The sequence below is a fragment of the Cryptomeria japonica genome, chromosome 8 (assembly GCF_030272615.1).
Source record: "Cryptomeria japonica chromosome 8, Sugi_1.0, whole genome shotgun sequence".
NCBI lineage: Eukaryota > Viridiplantae > Streptophyta > Pinopsida > Cupressales > Cupressaceae > Cryptomeria > Cryptomeria japonica.
In genome coordinates, this window is record NC_081412.1 from 371,261,245 (window position 1) to 371,282,553 (window position 21,309).

Below are 21,309 nucleotides of genomic sequence, written 5' to 3' on the forward strand. Positions count from 1 at the left end.
CTAGATGGCACTCTTCTTAGATGTCTAGAAAGCGATGAAGCTCAAATTGCGTTACGTGAAGTGCATGAAGGGATATGTGGTCCACATGCTAGTGGTCCTACCTTGGCCAAGAAACTCATTAGGACTGGATATTACTGGCCCAATATGGAAAAAGACTCATATCAGTTTGTCAAGAAATGTAAGCAATGTCAAATTCATGGAGACCTCATACATGTGCCAGCACAAGAACTACAACCACTTGCGTCTCCTTGGCCCTTTTGTCAATGGGGACTCGATCTCATAGGCAAGATTCACCCTCCTTCTTCCAATGGTCATAAATTCATTATCACTACCACAGAGTATTTTACAAAATGGATTGAAGTTTTGCCTCTCACACAAGTCACTTGAAAATAGATTGCTACCTTCATCCTTAACTATATCATTTGCCGATATGGTATTCCTGTTTCCATTATCACTGATAACGGGCGTCCCTTCAAAAATCAGGATGTTCATGAACTCTGTGACCGCTTCCATATTTCCCATCATTTCTCCACACTGTATTACCCCCAAGGTAATGGCCAAGCTGAGGCGTCTAATAAAACAATCCTTAAAATCCTCAAGAAGACAGTCGACGACGCTGGCCATAATTGGCATATCCAACTCAATCCTGCACTTTGGGCCTACCGCACAAGTGTCCGCACACCCACAGGAGCTACACCCTATTCACTTGTTTATGGCGCTGAAGCCATCTTGCCTATTGAGGTCGAGTTACCCTCTTTACGGGTCTCTTTGCAAAACATCATCACTGATGAAGACTACAGGGTCTCTCGCTTACAAGAACTAGAACTGCTGGATGAACGAAGACAAACTGCTTTTAATCATCTCAAGGCTTACCAACAATGAATGAGTCATAGCTACAATCACAAGGTTAAGCCGCGCACATTTGAGGTAGGTGACTTGGTTCTCAGAGAAAACCCCAAGAATCAGCAAGACAGAGAGAAGAAGGGCAAGTTCGAACCAAATTGGCTTGGTCCTTACATCATCACAGCAGTATATGGCTCTGGGGCATATCAGCTCTCAACTACAGAAGGTGAACCTTTGGAGGATCCTATCAACAGCATGCACCTTCCCAGGTTTTACACATAGCTCTTCAGAGTACCCTAATTTCAAAAAATACAAAAAAATCAAAAAAATCAAAAATACAAAAAAATAAATTATAAAACAAAAAAAATCGTTACTTGGTGAAAACCTGGCAAACAGGTGCCTTGTGACACAAAAAACATTGAAAAATCGAAAAAAGTAAAGAGAAATAATTTCGTCCAACGGTGAAAACCACTTCGGTGGCGCCCTGGGCAAGTACCATGGTGAAAACTGGGTCACCAGCGCCATGCGTAGAGACATTGCTCCTCCCTCCTTCAGGATTCACTTTCATCCTTTCACTTTGCACACACACACAACCTATTCGTTCATAATAAACTTACCCATTCCCATCATGGCTTGTTATTGATCTACCCAAGATTGGTTAGCCATCCATAATAAACTAGATCCTATCTGTGGCTAAGGCAAATCCTACGTCTAGTGATGGGTGTGGAACTGAGAACATCACATGTTTCGAGGAGTATAGTTTCTTCCAGCTTTCTTCAGTCTATTCGCGCACAATCCGCAATAAAACAACATTTGCATCACAGATCCACAATAAAGTTTCATCTTCTCCGCAATAAAGTATCAGTTTCATGGATTCAGTCAGTTTCAGATGAGACACAGCAGCAACAATGGGCTTCAACAAATTAAATCTTTCAACAGACTCAGACAACATTATGGTTCAGTGCTATCTATCCTTTTTGTGAAAGTAAACATTGTGACCACAATTAAATAAGACTTATACAAGTGACAAGAGACACTAAACTTGAGGACTACAGTGGATGTTGGTGTCGAGTCTTGGTTTTCTTTTGATTTTATCTTTCTGGTGACATGTCTTTTAGCTTTTCCAGGATGTCTTTGACTAGAGATTCTATCTCCAGGATGTCTTTGACTAGAAAGGCGAGGATGGGGTATCGTCACCTATTTGTATTTGCTGTCTGTGGATTGTCTCTTAGTAATGCTATGACTTGTCCAAGGATATGAGGACACTGTGAGTCTAGTATGAACTGGGGCATTCCTTGTTTGTGACTGTCTTATCTCCATGCAAACAGGTACAATGACTTTCTGGGTCGAACATATGCCTCGATTGTCATAACCTACTTGCCATAATAAAGCTCAATGATGATAACGCACAAGAAGCTCTTTCACTTTCATATCTTCTGTCTTTCATCCCCCCTTTCTTGATTGACTTCCATCATCCTTCTCGAGTCCGTGTAGCCTACTATCACATGACTGAGTATAATGACACACCAAAAACATTTGCATTTCATGTAGTTGCACCTGCATTACCACATATAAGCATTTCATACATACATATAGATATCACAATTGCATCACATCCTGCACACAACACCTATTAGCACAATTTACATTTGCATTATCATATTCATCTACACTTCATATATTCACATTTGCATCATGCATACACATATAAAACATAAAAAGAACAAAAATATTGCATCATATACATATTTGCATCCATATCATAAGCATCACATAAGAACATCTCATCACATAGGTACACATGCATATAGCTGCCGCAAAGATGCATCATCTCATATATAATCACAAAGTGTCATAATACAATGATGTCAAAATCATATGGCTACAAAAGCACCCGCAGGTGTCTACAATACAAAAATGGTACAAAACTGATACAATGGGAGCCCTCTATGGCTATGATGAACTCCCTCCCTCGGAGCCGCCTGGCCTCGATGGAATCTAAGCCCCTGAAGGACCCGCCCCAGGATCATCCTGCTTGTCCCCTCTATCTGGTGGTGGTGGAGGACCCATGACCCCACCACTAGATGCCTGCCTCCTCCGACTCCCTCCCGTAGCTGTCGCTGTACGCGACGGTCTATGGAAGCTCCTCGCCCGCTAATCTGCTGGCACTGCACCATAGTAGAGGTCCCTCCAGTACCCTATCTCCTCTCCGGCCCGCAGGACATATGCATATCCTGCCCCTATGTCCTCCGCTGCCTATCTCCCTGCCCTCATCGCTGTCTCAGCCTCTGTATAGCGCTGGATAGCCTGATCTCTCTCCCGCTCAGTATCTCTGAGCCTCGTCCTGACCCGATCTCTCTCCCTCTCCAAATCCTGTATCTCATCTGCCTGGCCCTGGCAGATCTCCCTGAGCTCAATCAGCTCATCCTCCTCTGGGTCAGCCCCCTCTGCCTCTGCCTATGGCTCCCCCTCTACGGGTGCCTGCCCCTGTACCTGTACCTGTACTGGTGCCTGTACGGGTACTTGTCTCTGTACATGCCTCTGTGCCTGTACCTATCTCCGTCCCTGCTCCTGTGCCTGTACTGGCGCCTGTCCCTGTACCTGTCCCTGTCTCTGTACCTGCCTGGGACCCTGTGCTGCTAGTACCTGTAAGGGCAATCCACCGCGACCCCTCACCACCTGAGCCTGTCTCTCCTCCCCACCCTCCCTTCGAGGTGCAACTCGCCTCTCCCCAACTACTCCCCTCCGCCGCCGTCGGCCTCTACCCCCATCACCTCCACCATCATCATCATCGTCCCCACTTCCATCTCCATCCAATAGCTCCCCTAGATCTGTCAATCATGGGAATGGATGCTCTGCCCAATATGCTGAATACTTAGCATCCATCCCGGCATCCTCAATCTCAGGCCACATGTCCCAGGGTAGGGGCACCATCTTTGCCAGCTGTGTGAGTGCCTGATCATATGATAGTAGTGGCCCAAACTGCGCCTGATCTCTGACTGTGCGGGCATACATGCCCGAGCCCTGTGGCATCCTCTGAATCCTGCCATACTGCCTACAAACCCTGTCCACAAGCTGCCTCTCTAGCACATAGGGCATCCGCCCAATCAGGTACCTGCTCCGGAAGGTGTAGGGAAGCTCCACTGCGTCATCCTCCCACTCCTCGCAGCCTAGATATGGTCTCCATATGACCACATCGATATCATCTAGCACCCGCCGCCAATGCTCCAACCTGCCAATCCGTGGCTGCGAGATGATCATATCGTACAGATGCACAAAATTGCGTCCATGTCCCCTGCCTCTGAAGTGTATCGGCCTCGTCACTGGCAGATGCTCGTAAGCCCAAACCTGCAATAGTGTCACCCCGCAGCCCAATCCCACTGACCCGTGATAAAACAAACTGGTGAAGCTCGTAATATAAATGGGCCAACACACATGGTCCCCAGGCATATCTGGTGTGCTGTGTCACCAGTGTCTCCAGTGCTCCCCCCAACCCACAGCCAATCCCCGTGTCGCCCTGTCTGGACATAGGAATCCACTGATCGCTCCTCCGATCACGGCCGACAATGCTAACCCTGTAGCGGTCATGGTGTCCCATGCCACGTGTCCTGCCCTCATCTCTAGTCCAGGGTCCTGAAATACCCGTCTCAATGCCTCCCGATCTCCATCTCGATCGTAGGGGATCAAATCTCCATCGATCGGCACCCGCAGAATCCTATATACATCCTCAAGGGTGACTGTCATCTCACCCATCGGTAAATGGAATGTGCACGTCTCAGAGTGCCATCTCTCAGCAAGCGCAGTCAGCAAACCCATGTTTGCCCGAAACTCAGGCACATACAATACATGTCTCAGACCCATCTCCTCGATGGCAGCTCTGTCTCCAACCGATAGCTCAGGTCGCAGCCTTTGCGTCGACGAGAATCTCTCCCGTGACTCCAGCATCGGCAAATACTCCTGCAGTCAAACAACTCAATCATGTCAGTTATAGTGGCATTCACTGTTTATCACAAAATGCTACTCGTTATCTAAATGCACATAGCTATTTATTCTAGTGACACTCACTGTTCATCACAAAGTGTTACTATCTATCCTAGTAGTACTCCCTGTTCATCACAAAGTACTCCGTGGGTGACACTCACTGTTCATCACAAAGTGTTACTCACATTTGCACTCCCTGTTCATCACAAAGTGCTGCTCATACTTTGGGTACTCCCTGTTCATCACAAAGTACTCTATCTTGGTACTCACTGTTCATCACAAAGTGCCTTGATCTATCCTAGTCGTCCTAGAGGACCTGCTTGAGTGTATCCTCTCAGCAGCTTATCCAATCGACAGCGTATGTTCATCACAGAACTGCCGATTTGACCTAGAAGACCAAAACTTGCATTTTTCAACGCAAACGCGCTTGACTGACACAAACGCGCCTACAGACTGCACAGACGCGCCCGTACAACACAGACGCGCCTGTATAACACAAACGTGCTTATACCGTGCATAAACGCGACTTAGCGACGCAGATGCCCCTGAATGACATAAACGCGCCCGCATCCGACGCAAACGCGGTTCCAGACGCAGACGCGCCTGCCGGACACAGACGCGCCTAGCACCGACACAGACGCGTTTCAATGGTTTTTGACATTTTTTAACTCTACTTCTAAGCGCATTTATTGCTCTATTCGACATGCATTAATGACAAAATTGAATGCGTCAAAGTACGAGGAGGTTTGGTGGTACTTACCAGCTCTCCTGCCTCTGCTGGCCTCTGAAATCGACGAATGCGGTCGAATCTGTGAACGAAAGCCATCGCTGCTGACTGCTCCTGCTCTTTTCTCGCTCTGCACTTTGATCTCATGAAGGTGTAGATGACAATGAAGATGTATTTTCCCCCGTGGTCTATCTTATAGACTGCCCTAGCCCTCGTTTCCCGAGTCAGTCTTCATTATCCCGTGACTTTGTCACTTTATCCGGTCAGTCCATTCTATCCCGTCTTTCTTATCGAGAGATTGTCTGCAATATTTTCAGACATTTTCATCCAATCTCTCGAGGGGGCATATCATTCCCATCTTGGGGCAACTCTGTATCAGTTCATCTTATCTTCTTTGAAACAACGCGACAAGCCGCATTGTCTCAAAGAGGGGCAAAATGTAGACACCCAAAATTGTCATGTCTAATTAAATAAATATTTTATTTATTTAATTACTTTAGCCCAATTCTTCTATTAATTAAATAAATCTTTATTTATTTAATTAATTCATTTATCCTCTTCTAGCCTTATTTCTCATTTAAATAAATATATTTATTTATTTAAATTATCCTTTTCCTAAATTAAATAAATATTTTTATTTATTTAATTATCCTACTTCTTCTATTAATTAAATAAATATGTGTTTATTTAATTAATTCATTATCCTTTTCTACACATGACACATGTCACTCATCTCTTAATTCCTACACTACCTACCTCTTTCATTATTTTATTATTTCTTCTACCTACCCTCTAATCATAGCCGACCTCCTTTTTGGCACCTCTCAATCTTATCCCTCCATTTCATATTGTGTCTTCTATTTAAGGAGATGCCTTCTTCATTATCAAACCCTAATCGACAATTTGGAGGACTTGACTACACTACGATCCTACTTGCAACCACATTCCGTTCTTTGTTGAGCTCTTGTGCACATAAAATCTGAGAGCAAATATATCAAGCAAGATCAATGGAGATTGGAAGAATGGAGATCAAAACCCTATTGGACATGTGATGGTATAATCTTTGTGATTTCATTTGATTTGCATTGTCTTAGGTAATCTTCATATGTTATGGTGGATCTTTGTTGATTGTTAGGCTAGGGTTTTGTGGTTGAATTCATTTAGCCTTTCAATCTTGTTGTTGTTGTTGTTATCCATTTTCACCATATACAGTTTCCTCTTCTCGAATTTGTGATTGTTGTCTTGTAAATTGGTTTCTTGCAAATTGTAGAAGGAAACTTGTGTTGTTGTCAGGGGTTTGCCTAGGTCAAACGTCGGGTTTGGAATTAACCTTATGATTGAATTGGAATCGAAGTGAACTGAAATGGAAAGCATGCCTTAACAAGAGTACATGCTAGATCTAGAATTGAAATGTTAAAATTGCAATGTTATACCTTCACGAATCTTTCTTTGAATTCTCCATGAAAGTGTTTACATGTCATATAGGAATGTAGAAATGTCTTCATAATATCTTGATTATGGATTATATCTTGAATGCTTGAAATTTGAATACTTGACCTCTCCTTCACTGCCTTGATAATGCTTGATCGCTTGCTCGCTTGAATTTGAATGTGAATTTGAAAGATGTAATTGAGAGGTGATAAAATTGTCTAAAATGAGGGGGTAAATCTTTCTTTTATAGCTTATCTCATGAAACATGCTTGAATTTTTGAAGCGGGTCGACACGGGAAATGAATTCCTGCCTACATTTTTTGACCATTGAAGGGTCCAAAATTGGGCCCCTTTAGGTTAGACAAGGGATCTTGGGGTGCCCCTTTCCAACCTATCAGGGCTAAACAACAGACCAAACAACAAGGTGAAAATTATGATTGCAATTTGAAGTTTGTGTGAGCATAATTAGGCTTAATCAGAGCACAAAAGGATCAAACATTAAAGTGAGGCCCAAGTGAGTATGAAATTGTATATGGATAAATTTTATGATGCTACATTTAGGCCCCACTTTAGCGGGAGTATGAACCTACTATAATACTCCCAGTAAAGTACAAAATAGCATTGAAAAACTTTCATCAAGATATTAAAGAGGCAAAATAGATCAAGCTCCTAGGGACTTAGGATCTTATTAATCTAATATCAAGAAAAAGGAGCAATATATGAAGAGAAAGAGAGAGAGCATGACTATGATAGCCTAGTAAGGCTTATGCTTATTATGATTCATGTTGGGAAAGAAAAAATTGAATTGAAAATTCGGTGCAAAGATTACAATACAAAATACTCAGTTTGCAATGTAATCTAAAACATGTCATGGTGTGTGATCAAACTATATAAACTAAATATCATGGTGTATACACAAAGTGTAACAAAGAGTGGAATGTACACCCCCACGTTAAAGCGATTGTGTATGCCTTATTAGGAACAATTGCTTTAAAGTAGCATACATGCAACCAAAAGACAAGCACATCACCACAATTATATGCCCTCAAGCATGGACAAATTAAGGACAATGGAGCACAAGACAAAAAGAGAGCGCACAAGGGCTTCAATAACTAGGGTCAATATGCACATTTGATAAATCATGTATATCAAGTTTGATTTGTAATGAATTGACCTCATTCCCCAAAGGTAGTGGAACTATGAGCACATTGGAAGAAGAGCACATAGGATGAAAAACAATATTTTTTGGGGGTCAACATGGAAGAGAACAAAAAGAGAGATCTCAACAGTTTGCATCATCCCCAAGTAGACAACACAAAAGAACATTTACAATAATAACACATTTACAATGTAACATGAATACAACATATAGAAGAATTGAGATATAAATAGAAGAGTATCACTATAGGTTTGGTCCCTTCGTTACCTTATGCCAATAGAGAAACAAGAGTCATCTAAACAAAGCTTAACATAACACAAAGACATATCAAGCAACACATCACTGGAGAAACACATCACATGCAATAAATCACATATTAGGGTCTATAGTACAAGTGAGGCTAATCTAGAAAATAATCTGTCTGCCAATCTTGCTCTACATCTTTTAGGGATGGTGAAAAAGATGCAAGAGTAGCCACAAGAAGCATAGTAGATTGAGCTACCGCAAGTTCCAAACAAGGACCGTGCTCTAATGAGGAGTCACTTTGTTTATCGCTAGGAGCTAGGATTAATGCTTTTTTAAATCTTGAAGATAGCTCATGAGTAATCTTAATGATCTCATACATATCATAAAAATCATTACCATCAACACTGTTAGCATCAACAACATTATTGGCATCAACATCAAAATTAGCATTATCATCAATATCATCATCCAAATTAATCATAATAGGATCTTTAATGCACACAAGTAATTAATCATCATTTTGCATAGACAATTTTAACTTTCAACATGGTTGGTTAAGATGAACTTCCTCCCTTGGGTCAAGTGAAGGTTGGACAAATGAGATCAAGGCAATATTTGGTGTTTAGGGGAGGAAATGGTTTGGGAAAAAAGTCACAAGCCTTGGCATGACGTATTCATCAACATTCTCTCGCACTATGATTTTTCTTGGTTCAACTTGAAAATTGCAAAGGTTGGGGATCAATCTTCACAGGCTTCCTTTCAACCCTTTTAGGAGGAGGAACTGAAGAAATATCACAAGGTTGAGAGATGCACAATGTTGGGTGATTTCCTCTATAAGATGTAGGAGGTGGGACCACAACATATAGAGAAGGAATATATGGAGTAGGAAGAAGCCTAGGTCCAGGACAAGGAGGAGGAATATATATGGGTGCTGGATCCTTAGGTTTACTTGAGACTGATATCCTTTCATTTTTAAATTTTTGATAAAATAGAAAAGGATATCTTTACAAGTTTGTAAAGGTTCAAGTTTATGAGGCTAAAATCAACCAAGGGTGAAGTTTCCATGTCTTGCTAAGGGCTGATAAAGGCTATGATTGATCACTATAATACACCCATTGTGAGGAAAATTCAAACATTCATGGATGGTAGGAATATATTTCATGGAATTGAGCCAAGGATGCCCCAACTTCACACAAAATTGGTTAGAGGTAGGGATAAAAACAAAGGTAACATCTAATAACTTAGTACCAATGTCAACAAGAAGGGTATGGAACCTATAGCGGGAAAAATGAAACCATAGTACACATTAATAATAATGTTAAATGTGTCATAAGTACCTTGAGAAAATTGTTGAGTATAAAGATGTTCTTCAGTAATAACATTCACCATACATACTGGATCAATGAGCACTCTGTTAGCAGCAACCAAGAGGGAAGACTGAGAGGTGGGGGGGTGAATCAGTCTTCACCAGAATAAAAAACTTAACCATAAAACATAGATCTGATAAACTACAAGAATAAGACAGAAAGAAAATTAATATCACAACACACAACACTGAGATTTTGACATGAAAAACCCGGTTAAGGAAAAACCATGGTGGGAACCTACCCATAGTAAAATGATACTCTGTAGTAGTATGTGAAAATGTTACAATGGGGAATGCACATGCATTCAGGCACACTTCCTAGAGCTCAGTGCTCAAAAGATATTTTCCTAGAAGGCTACAACCCTTAGGGAAGTCTCACTGACTTCCAATAAGATTCAAACTACAATCCGAAAGAAATGAACTAAAAGAATAGCATCTCCAAATGCCTAATTATAGTTTCAGTTAAGCACAGATGTCTGCCCTACAACACCAATCTCACCACAAACTCACAACTCCATTGAAAATCACGCCAAGATCAACTGCAACACGCTACACCACCAGAAATACTGCATAACACGCAAATCATCATTGATTGATAGAAACCACCAAAAACTTGCACAACGATCAATGTGGATCACCAAAACAAATAAGACATAACTAAGAAACACTAGCAAGCATGTTAGAATCATCCAGAATAGCTGCACCAACAGCACTTTTCAAATCTTCATCTGTCAATGTCTAAAAGCTCAAGAACACAATCAATTAGCAACTATCACGAAGAAAGATAACTTGCGGAGCACCAAATCATGATCTAACAAAAATGAAGATACATAAGACCATCCAAAGTAACATCCCAAAATATCAGCACCAGATTTGATCACACCAGAATATATCGATTGATATACCAGACTCTGCAAAACAGTGATCAACAAACCAACACTACAAAACAGGATCATAAAATCTTCCCAATCTGCAATCACCAGAGAAAATCACAGGAATATGTTGACATCAATGACAATATATCCTAGCAACACCAATGACCAACAATATCCAACACACTCATCGCGGGAGCTTTTTTTTAATTTTTGTAGTGATGTATAATGGTCCATTGGGTGCATCAATAATCTCTCTTGAGTCAAAGGTAATGTGAGGTTTAGGCTTAGGTTTATATTTATCAATAAGGCTTACAACATTATTGGCCTCTACACACATCTTTATAGAAACTATAGTGTTTGAACATTTGGGCTCAATAAGAGTAGTAGAATGAGAAGGCAAAAGGATTGGTAAAGATTTGCAAGTTTTGATTAGGAGGTGCTACATATTTATTTCCTTCATGATTCACACCCTCCATAGTTATAGTGTTGAAATAAATAAGATCTTGAATCACATGGTTCAACTTATAACACTTCTCAGTATCATGGCTAAGTTGACAATGCTATTGGCAAAAGGCTTTAGGATCAAAGGAAGCTACCAAAGGCTTGGATCCCGATCAGGAGGAAGATTCATTACATTAACATTAATTAATCTAAGCATGATGCCTATTGGTTGAAAATTTTGTAAACTTGTGAGCTTTACAAAATAGTTGTTTCCGCCACAGTACGCGAGATTAAATCTCTCCTAGTTATAAGGGAAGGCTCCCCCTTTGCTTAATACTCTTCTCTACTTAGAACAAAACTCTAACTATGAATCCTAATCTAAACTTGGGTGATAGATCAACTTATTCTCTTTTTCAAAATAGATACATTATTCTTTTTTTTTTTTTTTTTTTTTTCAGAAAAGAAGTTACGATTAAGAGCAACAACGATTTAAACAACTTTCTAAGTCACTATGAAATAACCCAAAAACATACTAATGAAATTGATTGAAAAAGAAGCAAAGTTTCTACGAAAGCTCAAAGACTTCCATTGCTTCCAGGATAGGAATATAGTATTTTAAAGCTCAAAAACTTAATGCATGCTATAATCCTATCAGCCTTTTGTAATGAATTTTGTAACCCAGTATAATTCTTATCAAAGATAACAAAATATGGCCCAAAGACCTCAAACTATTACAAGATAAAATAGTAAAGTAAAGTAAAGTATATGACAACTCAAAGACTTTTAGTATAATGCAATTCTCATTTAAGACTATGGAAAGAATCATAGCACAAAGACTAGGAGTTCTTTCTAACAGAACTAATAACTATATTTGAATTTACAGTTTGCAACCCAAAGTCTGTACGAAATCAGATTCAAAAAGTTCTCCACAGCGTAACCATATTCTCATATATACTTTGATCAACTTAAGATAACATCACCACTATGACATAGGAACACAATGATAACATAGAGTAAGCTTCAACTCAAAGATTGAAAACTCAACAACTTTCCTATTAATCAAAGATACAAAAATTGCAATGTATAAATCAAAGTTTATATCACTACACAAATTTGATAGAATTTTCTTGCATGCCAAAAAGATAATCTAATTATAATGAGCTCCATCCTATACATAGACGAGGGGATATGAGAAAAAGGTGGAAAAATTATAACTAAATTTGACTTATTCAACATCATATGTCCTAAACTAATTTGACTTGTAATGTAATCATATGCAATTACATATTCTGACTTTACATATGATATGTCTAAACAAAATTACTTCCTAGAAAACATAGCAAAACTAGTGTTTTAGGGTGCTTCTTCTCAACTTTCATTCTGGGCCATGAATTCTGCAAACTTGCGTAATGAAGCTTGTACTTCCTCATCATTTGGCCTAGAAGTATGTGATGCAGAGAGTCTTGAAGCCTTGTTTGATACACCTTCTTGAGTGACTTGTCCTACTCAACCCTACAAATACTCAAGTCCTTCCTATGACACTTGGAAGGGGCTATGATAATGAGACCTCCAGGGTATGAACCTTCTTGAATTTCCTCCTAGGTATATCCAATGGTTTCTGGACAATCAACTCCTCCACTTGAGGTTGCCACCTCAGTTACTCACACACTCCTCTCCTGGGCTCCAACCACTCTTGCAAGGATCTTAACACACAATATCTACCTATGGTTTCCCAATGCATCAACAAGGTGTCTTCAATGTTTTTTGAGGATGAAGACTCACCAAATCCATCGCCTTGTCTTCTTAACCCTTCTAGGTCTCTACCAGCACCTAATTAGGCCTAATTGCATTAGCCCTCCCTAGGCAGTTTTAGGGGTTTAATTTGAAAAATTCCCAAACAATCCTAGAAATAAATCATGGATTTGAGTACCCTTTTGGAAGTTACAAACAATACTAGAAAAGTGCACCTGTTTTATCCGTACAAGTGGGGTTTCAAATGCTACACTAATTTGAAGGGTTTTAGGCCTAACCGGTGAATTGGCAAGATGGGTCTAGAACTCTTCACCAGTAAAATATCCTACTCCAAAAAACTTGGGAAAATTAAAGGGGACTCAGAGGTATTTACATTCATATTCCACTTGGACCTACACCAATCTCCATGTGCTCACAAATCACACTTTTCTTGCTGTCCTAACTCATCTACTCCTAGCGGTGAGCCTAGGGTTTCATTGTTTCTCCTCCTCCTCGACCTGTAAAATCATACACCCTATTCATAAGATATTTATAGACCCTAACCTATCATTATTAGTTATTTCAACAGGTTCCATCAAAGAATGCCTAGGTTAGAGCCATTTCTTGCTCTTAAACCCCACTTGCAAGGGTTTTTCTCCTAGTTGCAAAGAATGAAAGAAATCTCTACAACTTGGAACAATCAAACTTGCAAATAAAACTTAATGAAATAAAATATAATGAACATACAAATATGAAAATGTTTTTACACCATCTAATCCGTATTGGACCGTACAAGCAAGGAAAAACAAGACAAAACTGCTAAAAACCAGTGGAAACAAGGTTGCTTCACAAACCAAAAACTTTCTCTTGCATTTCCAATCCTCTCAACCTGTACAATGAAGTGAAATTTTTCTTATATCCACTTGTTTCAGTTGGTTCAACCAACTTCCTAATGCCTGTAACCAAAAATGCAACTTTTGCAAGAAATTGCAAAATGTTACTCAACAACTTTTGACAACTTTTTCTCTAGGATGCAATTTTGCATTCTAATGCATTATAAGGTTCTTAAAGGTCCTCAAACACCCTATAAGACCTAAAAAAAACTCAATTGACTCCCAATACATGAATACATTCATCTGGAGTATTTTTCTTGTGAACTACCTAAGCATCTCACTTCTCAGGCTAACAACATCTTGAGCACAATTGACTCAAACCAAAATTTGGACAACTCAACCATGGCTCTACTGAATCCTCAATGGTTGGTCCATTATTACATCACAAATTAACACACACACTTGAAATAAATCAAATATTTCATTCTTGGAGTGCTAGGTGCCCTTCACCAGTATGACTTGCTACTATTGTGATCTTGGGAACACCATCAGAATAATTAGTGAAAGATGTCTAATACTTCTTCAGAGCACCTTGCATTTTGTTTGAAAATGCTTAGAGGTTGGTCATTTTATGAATGGAGTTTAAAGTGAAATTATTAGCTTCCATCTCTGCATGGATCAATAAACTGAATTTTGAGAGTAATGCGTCTTCTGACAACAAATTTTTATTTTTAATTCAATAATCCACAAGATACCTTCTCAAATTGAGTGAGAATTTATTTGTTATCTTCAACACACGACTTTAGGGCTGATTCCAAATCATTCATCAAGTCTTCAATCACCTCACCTTTGTTGGTCATGAGCTCCTTGAATTCAACATATTGCCTCCTAGAAGATAAAACATCGTATTCGTAAAGTGCATCTAGCTAGTAATATGTAAAATTGAGCCAAGTTTTCAAATCTTCCTCCTGAGATTGCAAATCTTGAGACAACCTCCAAAGTGGGCTTCAATCTAGACTTGACTTTCTCCAAATCCTTCAGCATTTGAAGAATTACTCTTACCAATTTAGTACTTTGCTATAACAACCTATCCGCCCAAGATTCTATCATACTTTCTTTCTCTCCAGCCTTCTTGGCCTTCTTGATAGATTATGTGGCAATGGAAGATGATATTGGATCAATTGTTTAAGTGTTTTTGGTGATCTTCAAGAGCACTGAAATGAGTTGCTCATTCTGTTGTTTCAATTAATCTTTCTTCTCTTTGAGTTCATCATATCTCTGAATAAAAGATGCTACATATTATTGTGCATTATGCTTGGTAATATCATGTGTTTGTTTCCCAAGTTCAATTCTTGTAATTTTGTAATATGTAGATTGTATCTCTTCATCAAACTTATCCATAATAGGTTTTGCCACCTCAACATACTTTACCTTCTCCTTACTCCCCAATATCCTTGAAATTGACTTAGCCATCTTGGTGGTTTTATATTTTATTGGAATAAGATGCTTGAAATCAAAATCATCTGAAGATATACGTTTCTTCCTTTTGGGAGTGATTATTCTCAATCAAGCAGGAAGACCAAAAGCATCAAGCTGAGTAGCTTCAACTAGAGCTTATGAAGGGACAGATTCTGTTTGCATCATAGTTAACACAATAGGTGGGGCATCTATCTGTATTGCAAGGTAAATTTTATCTATTTCCACACGAGACATGGATCCAAACATAAACTTATCAAAATCGATAAGAGTGGAAGTAGGTACATCTGACAAGTTTGGATAAGAGGTATAAGAATAAAAATGCTATCCAAACTATCTTGTTGATCATCTAGGATAGACTCGGTAGCCAAGGTAGAGATATATTGGGAAGGAACCATGGGAGAAACCAAGTTCATCATCACCGTAGAGAAGGAATCAATATTAATGTCTAGAGGAAATTCGGGAACACTGGTAGGACTGGATACTCAAGAAATATTACCATGAGGAGTCTCTGAATCCAAGTCAATAGGAGATACTTGTCTTTCTTCTCCTTGGTCTTGCTCACTTTGATCACCACCTTGTTCTTCCATTTGGTCTTTTCTCTTATCGGGTGTTCCCTCTAGATACTTATTCTTGGATTTACCAATATTGATTTTAATCTTGGTTCCTTTGGAAGAGGAAGCATCTTCTCTATTCTTGGTCCTTAGCTTAGATCTCCAACCAACTGGTCCTACCATGTCATCTTTTGATTCAGTTTTGAACCTTTTCAAATTTATACCTTTGCTTTTCAACCATCTAATAGTGTTGGCCAAATTAGGTTGAAACCTTTCCTTAATAGATGTACATTCCTTTTGTGAATAATGAATCGAAGGAAGAGGAATTTCTACAATCTTTTGTTACTCATAGATCGGATCAACCACCTCTTCATCATCTTCTATACCTTCCAAAATGTCCACTAGATCTAAGTCAAAAATTAGTTCCAAAGTGATCCTGTTATAGTTCATCCTTCTAACATCCTCTTCAGTGCGAAGGTCAATCCAAACATCTTCAATCTGATGCACATGGCTAAAGGTTCTTTTTTATCTTATCTTTCATTCCTTTGTAGTCAAAATCCTTTTTAATTTTGAACTTCTTTAATTTGATCTCCTAGAGATTTGTCTCTGTAGCTTTATTCTTGGTAGAGGTTATTAATGAATATCTACCGATGGCGAGATGATTATGAGTAGATATAATCAAATCTGCTTTATGAGCAATCAACTTTTTTGCATGAACAACTATTATTTGCCTTGCTAACTCCATCAGAATAATCTTGTTAGTAGGGTACCTCAGGAGCATGTATGGGTGATCATTGAAACAACCTACTCTCATGTATGTGAATGTATGAAATTATGAGAAGAGATACCTATAATCATTAACTTTCTTCCAATATGCCTCTAATACTCTTCTTTTCCCAAGTGTTTTGTCAAAAGAGCACATATACGAGCCATAGAAAGCATCTTGAATCTATCTCTAATGATGTCTACTGGTCTTCATGGTTAGCTGGTCATAGTATGTCCATACTGGCACTTTTGTTCTATCTCCTTCCATGGTGAGCCCAAGGAATTGCCTGAATGAAGCTGCCATGTAGGCCAAATATGAATTCATGTAGAAAGTAAGAGTGGTGAGCACCTGTGAAAGCTATTCACATAGGGAATCACTGATCTGCTCACCCCAGAAAATTTGTTGCACCAATTTCTTCATGATAGAAATATAACTGTACATATGTCTCAAATATATTGGATTTTTTAAATCCTTTGAGTTTATCGAGGAGAGTAATTATGTCATTAATTTCCTCTTTGAAGTCACTTCGATAAAGTTTAGGCCATCTGGTGATCATGGCTCTTGGCTTCAAGAGCCAATTGTTATTGATATTCTTCTTACAAGACTCTTTATTCTTATTGTAATGAGCTTGATTTTTCTCTATAGTGATGTTGGCATGTGTAGGAGGAGCTGGAACCTTAAAAACTTTATCAATAGCTTCAGGATCTAGTTTGATAATTACTTTACCATCATCATCCCTAATAATCCTTGTCTCCTTGTCAAAATGAGAAGCATAGGCAAGAATGAACGAGACTAGATGAATGTGACTATTAAGGAGCTATTGCATGCCTAGTGATGATGTCTATTCCTCAGTACTTTTGATAAATTCAGATATATCAACATGTCATATCTTTGTATCCTTGATTTCTTCAACATTCAGACTCACTGCAAAAGGTGGGATAACATTTTGGTATTTTTGATATTTGATATTTTATTTTCTTGTTTTGCATGGTGACTGTTTCTCTAGACATTTGAGCTTGATCTACAAGATTGAGGTGAAAATCCCATAACATGAGAACATATTCATGTGAATTAGAAAACTCCATGGTATTCCTTTGAGATAATAATACTGCAAAATCAAGACTAATGTCTTGACCTATTGATTTGGGTAGATCGTGTGTACAAACATGGATAATTGACACAAAGAGATGAATATGATAGACAGGGCCAATGGTAGAATCATGAAAGAGACAAGAAATGCAAGGTAATGAATGTTACTTTTTGGAATAAAGCCAATAAAGGTGTGCAATTGGGTCATAGAGATCCGATTGCAAGTCTTATATAATGTATGATGAATATGTAGTCGGGTCTCTATGCTCCAATTGCAAATAGGTAAAAAATTTAAAGCAACAGTGAGCAAGTTATAAGACAACTTGAAGATGTAATCGGGTCTCTAGGATCCTATTACAAATCCTTTTATTACCTTATGATATGGGAAAAACAATTGTAATTGGGTCCTTAAGACCCGATTACAAGTATCTTGCAATGACTCTAATATGGGTGTAATTGAGTCTTGAAGGATCCAATTACAACAGATAAGAATCAACTTGTAATCGGGTCCTTGAGACCTGATTACAGTTATTGCAATTGCTTAGGATAAGTAGTGTGGTGTAATCGGGTCTTGAAGACCTGATTACAAGGGAAGAATGGTGTGAACTTGAAATCGGGTCTTCAAGACCCGATTACAAGAGAAGATTGATGCTTACTTTGTAATTGATGATAAATATGAATGTGTAGTTGGGTTTCATATACCCGACTACAAGGTAAAATTCTATGCAATACAAATATGTAGTCAGGTATACAAAACCCATTTACCATTGGAAGTGAAGAAAATTTAAATGGTATGCCACCGGGTTTCTAAGACTCGAACACATATTGAGTTTAAATGCTCAATCAATGGGAAACTAATAGCAAGAACTTTGCAATTTGAAACCCTACTTGGCAAAGAAAAACAACAAAGACAAAACCCAAACATATAAACCCTAGTTCATGGGGCATAAGATGAAAAATGGCTAAAGCGACATTGAACCATTGAATTAAAACCCAACAAATACAAGCTACTAAGAAAAAGAAGATAAAGAAAAAGGAAAATAAGAATACTTACCTGAGCAATGAAGGAAGAAAACAAATCCACCAAGGCAGTAATCTTCTTCTTAAAAAACGCAAAGAGCAAAGGCACAAAATACAAAAGGATAGCTATAAATTGCAATGTCAAAACAATAATTCAAATGGTATTTTTAAAATCAATAAGAATTATAAAACGATTTTATGCATCTGAGAGTTGTAATCGGGATTCTACGATTACAAAAGGGGAAAATCAACTAAAAATTGCAATTTGGGCCTTGAAACTTGTTTTTCAAATGACAATGCAAAATGACTTGCTATAGAAACTTAAAGACTTTCATGGAAGAACAAATGGATGACAAAAAACTAATAAAGACTAATAAAAATGAAAACTCTAAACTCGACACTTAAAGAATAAACAAGTAAAAATAACTTCATCATAGGACATATGATTTAAACATCACATAAAGCGGCTTAGAAAATGCGAACTAGAATTTGAGTAAAATTGTAGGGACGTGTCTCATTTTCTCATTGTTCAAAAATGAAGACAACAATACTATGCAATGATTCAAAAATAGGTGTAAAATTATGACATGTAAATATTGATGATAAAGGGGCCACACCTGAAGTTGTAGTTACCACTTGTATATCAATATGATTGGAATAATTGTTATTGATCTTGATAAAAAAAATTGTTTGGTTTTTGGAACTTTTGAAAGGATTGATGTCGAGTACCTTAATTCTTACCAACTAGAGCCATTGATCAAGATGATTCAAATTGACTCACTTGAAGCTGATAATTATGAAGCATTGTGCATAAATGTGTGAAAGATGTAAAATCATAAAATTTAAGCTTATTTCTATTTTCCTTTTGCAAGTTATTACTAAGAATTCTTTTAACATCGTCATCAGGCACAAGATAAGTAATTTGTGAATGCAACTGTTTGTATCTACCCATGAAATCAATCACTTTTTCTCAACTCCTTGTTTACAATGCATCAAATCAGTTAAAGTAATTTTGGACCAATATTGTTTTGAAAATTTAGCACAAATACATTAGACAATTGATGAAAACAATTCGTTGATTGAGGAGACAAGGGACACAACCATTGCAAATCTTTATCTCTTAATGTACGGGTGAATAGTTTTGACATGAGTCTATTGTCATAAGAGAAGTCACTACACAATATCTGAAATATTTCACATGATTTTGGGGGTCACCTTTTCCATTGTATAGCTCCAAATTGGGAACCTCCATATATTTTGGGACAAGAGTACAAACAATATCATTGAAAAGTGGGCTATAATATCTATCGTAGGGACTTTGAATTTGGAATGTGTCAAAGAAGCCAATTGTTGTTGTAAGGATGAGACACTTTGAACTAATTTTTTTATAGTGGCTTTGGTGGATGAGTTGGAATTAGACATATTGGAGTGTGATGGAGGTGTAACATTATGATAAGTAGGTGGAGCTTGAGAATAGGAAGGTGGAACACTATGATATGTGGGTAAAGGAGATGGTTGGGAAACAAATGGAAGACATGTAGGAGTATTTATTGATATATTTCTCACATGACTAACATGTGTAACATTAATATTTTGTGTAGAGGTAGTCACGATGGAAGATGTATATGGCACATTAGGCAAAAATGTAGGCAAAGGAATGAAATTGTCAACTTGAGTTGTAGGATTAAAGTGGTTAAACACGTCGACACAATTTTTTTATGGCATAACATTAGAGTCAACAATATGAAAAATGCCACACAACACTTCCACACCTTGAATCATTCTCCTCAATCATTCAATCAAGGGGATTGCCTCACTATTCGAGTGCTCATGACCCATCCATTTTTGAGCCTATCCAATTCATGGTCAAGCTTCCCCATTTGGTCAATATTTACTCGAGTTAAGGAGTCATATTCATCATGAGAGGTATGAGGAGAATGGTTCTCCATAATCTTAGGTATGTCTTGTGTAGGAATATAGGATTCACCCAAGTTCCCATGGAATAGTTTAGTCAACCCAGGCTCAATACCCTTAGTTTTTAAAATTTGGTAAGCCATAATTCTATAACCTCTTCTCACTAGGATATTTAATGTAGGAAAAAGGGTAATGAAACTCTTACAAAAAGAAGACAAAGCTAATGAAATAGATTTATACTCATAATGCTTCTCATGCAAGCAATCGATGTGATTAAACAATACAATTCTCTAATAGAATGATTAATTAACCAAATAACTAAGCAATATGAGTGATAGATTTGAAAAATAATTGCTTATAAATCTAAAATAATATGCAATAACAATCGACTAAGCATATAAATGAGAAATAATGCAATGTAGAAGTCAATTTTACCAAAATATGTAAGATATTTGCGAATTAGACTTTTAAATTAATGTAATTTTAGTGCATAAATGATATATTTCATATATGAGTGCGAATAGAAATAAATAAAATGCATACAAATCATATCTAAAAATTAAAATTATAATTAATGCAAGGACTATGTTGGGTTCACAAAAAGTGTAATGATGGAAAATGGGGCTCACACTAGTTTATGCATTGAAACTAGGAACTAAACCTACTTCCTCAATGATTACATTTGGAAGGAGAATGGATCCACTCGACTCAAAGCTCAAATATGATTGAAAGGGATTGAGAACATGGTGAATTCAATACTCATTGTTGAAAGTTGAAAATGAGCCATAGAAAGGTGTAAATTAAATGCAAGATCTAGGGCTAAAGATGTGAAATTGATAGTAATCAGTATGCACAAA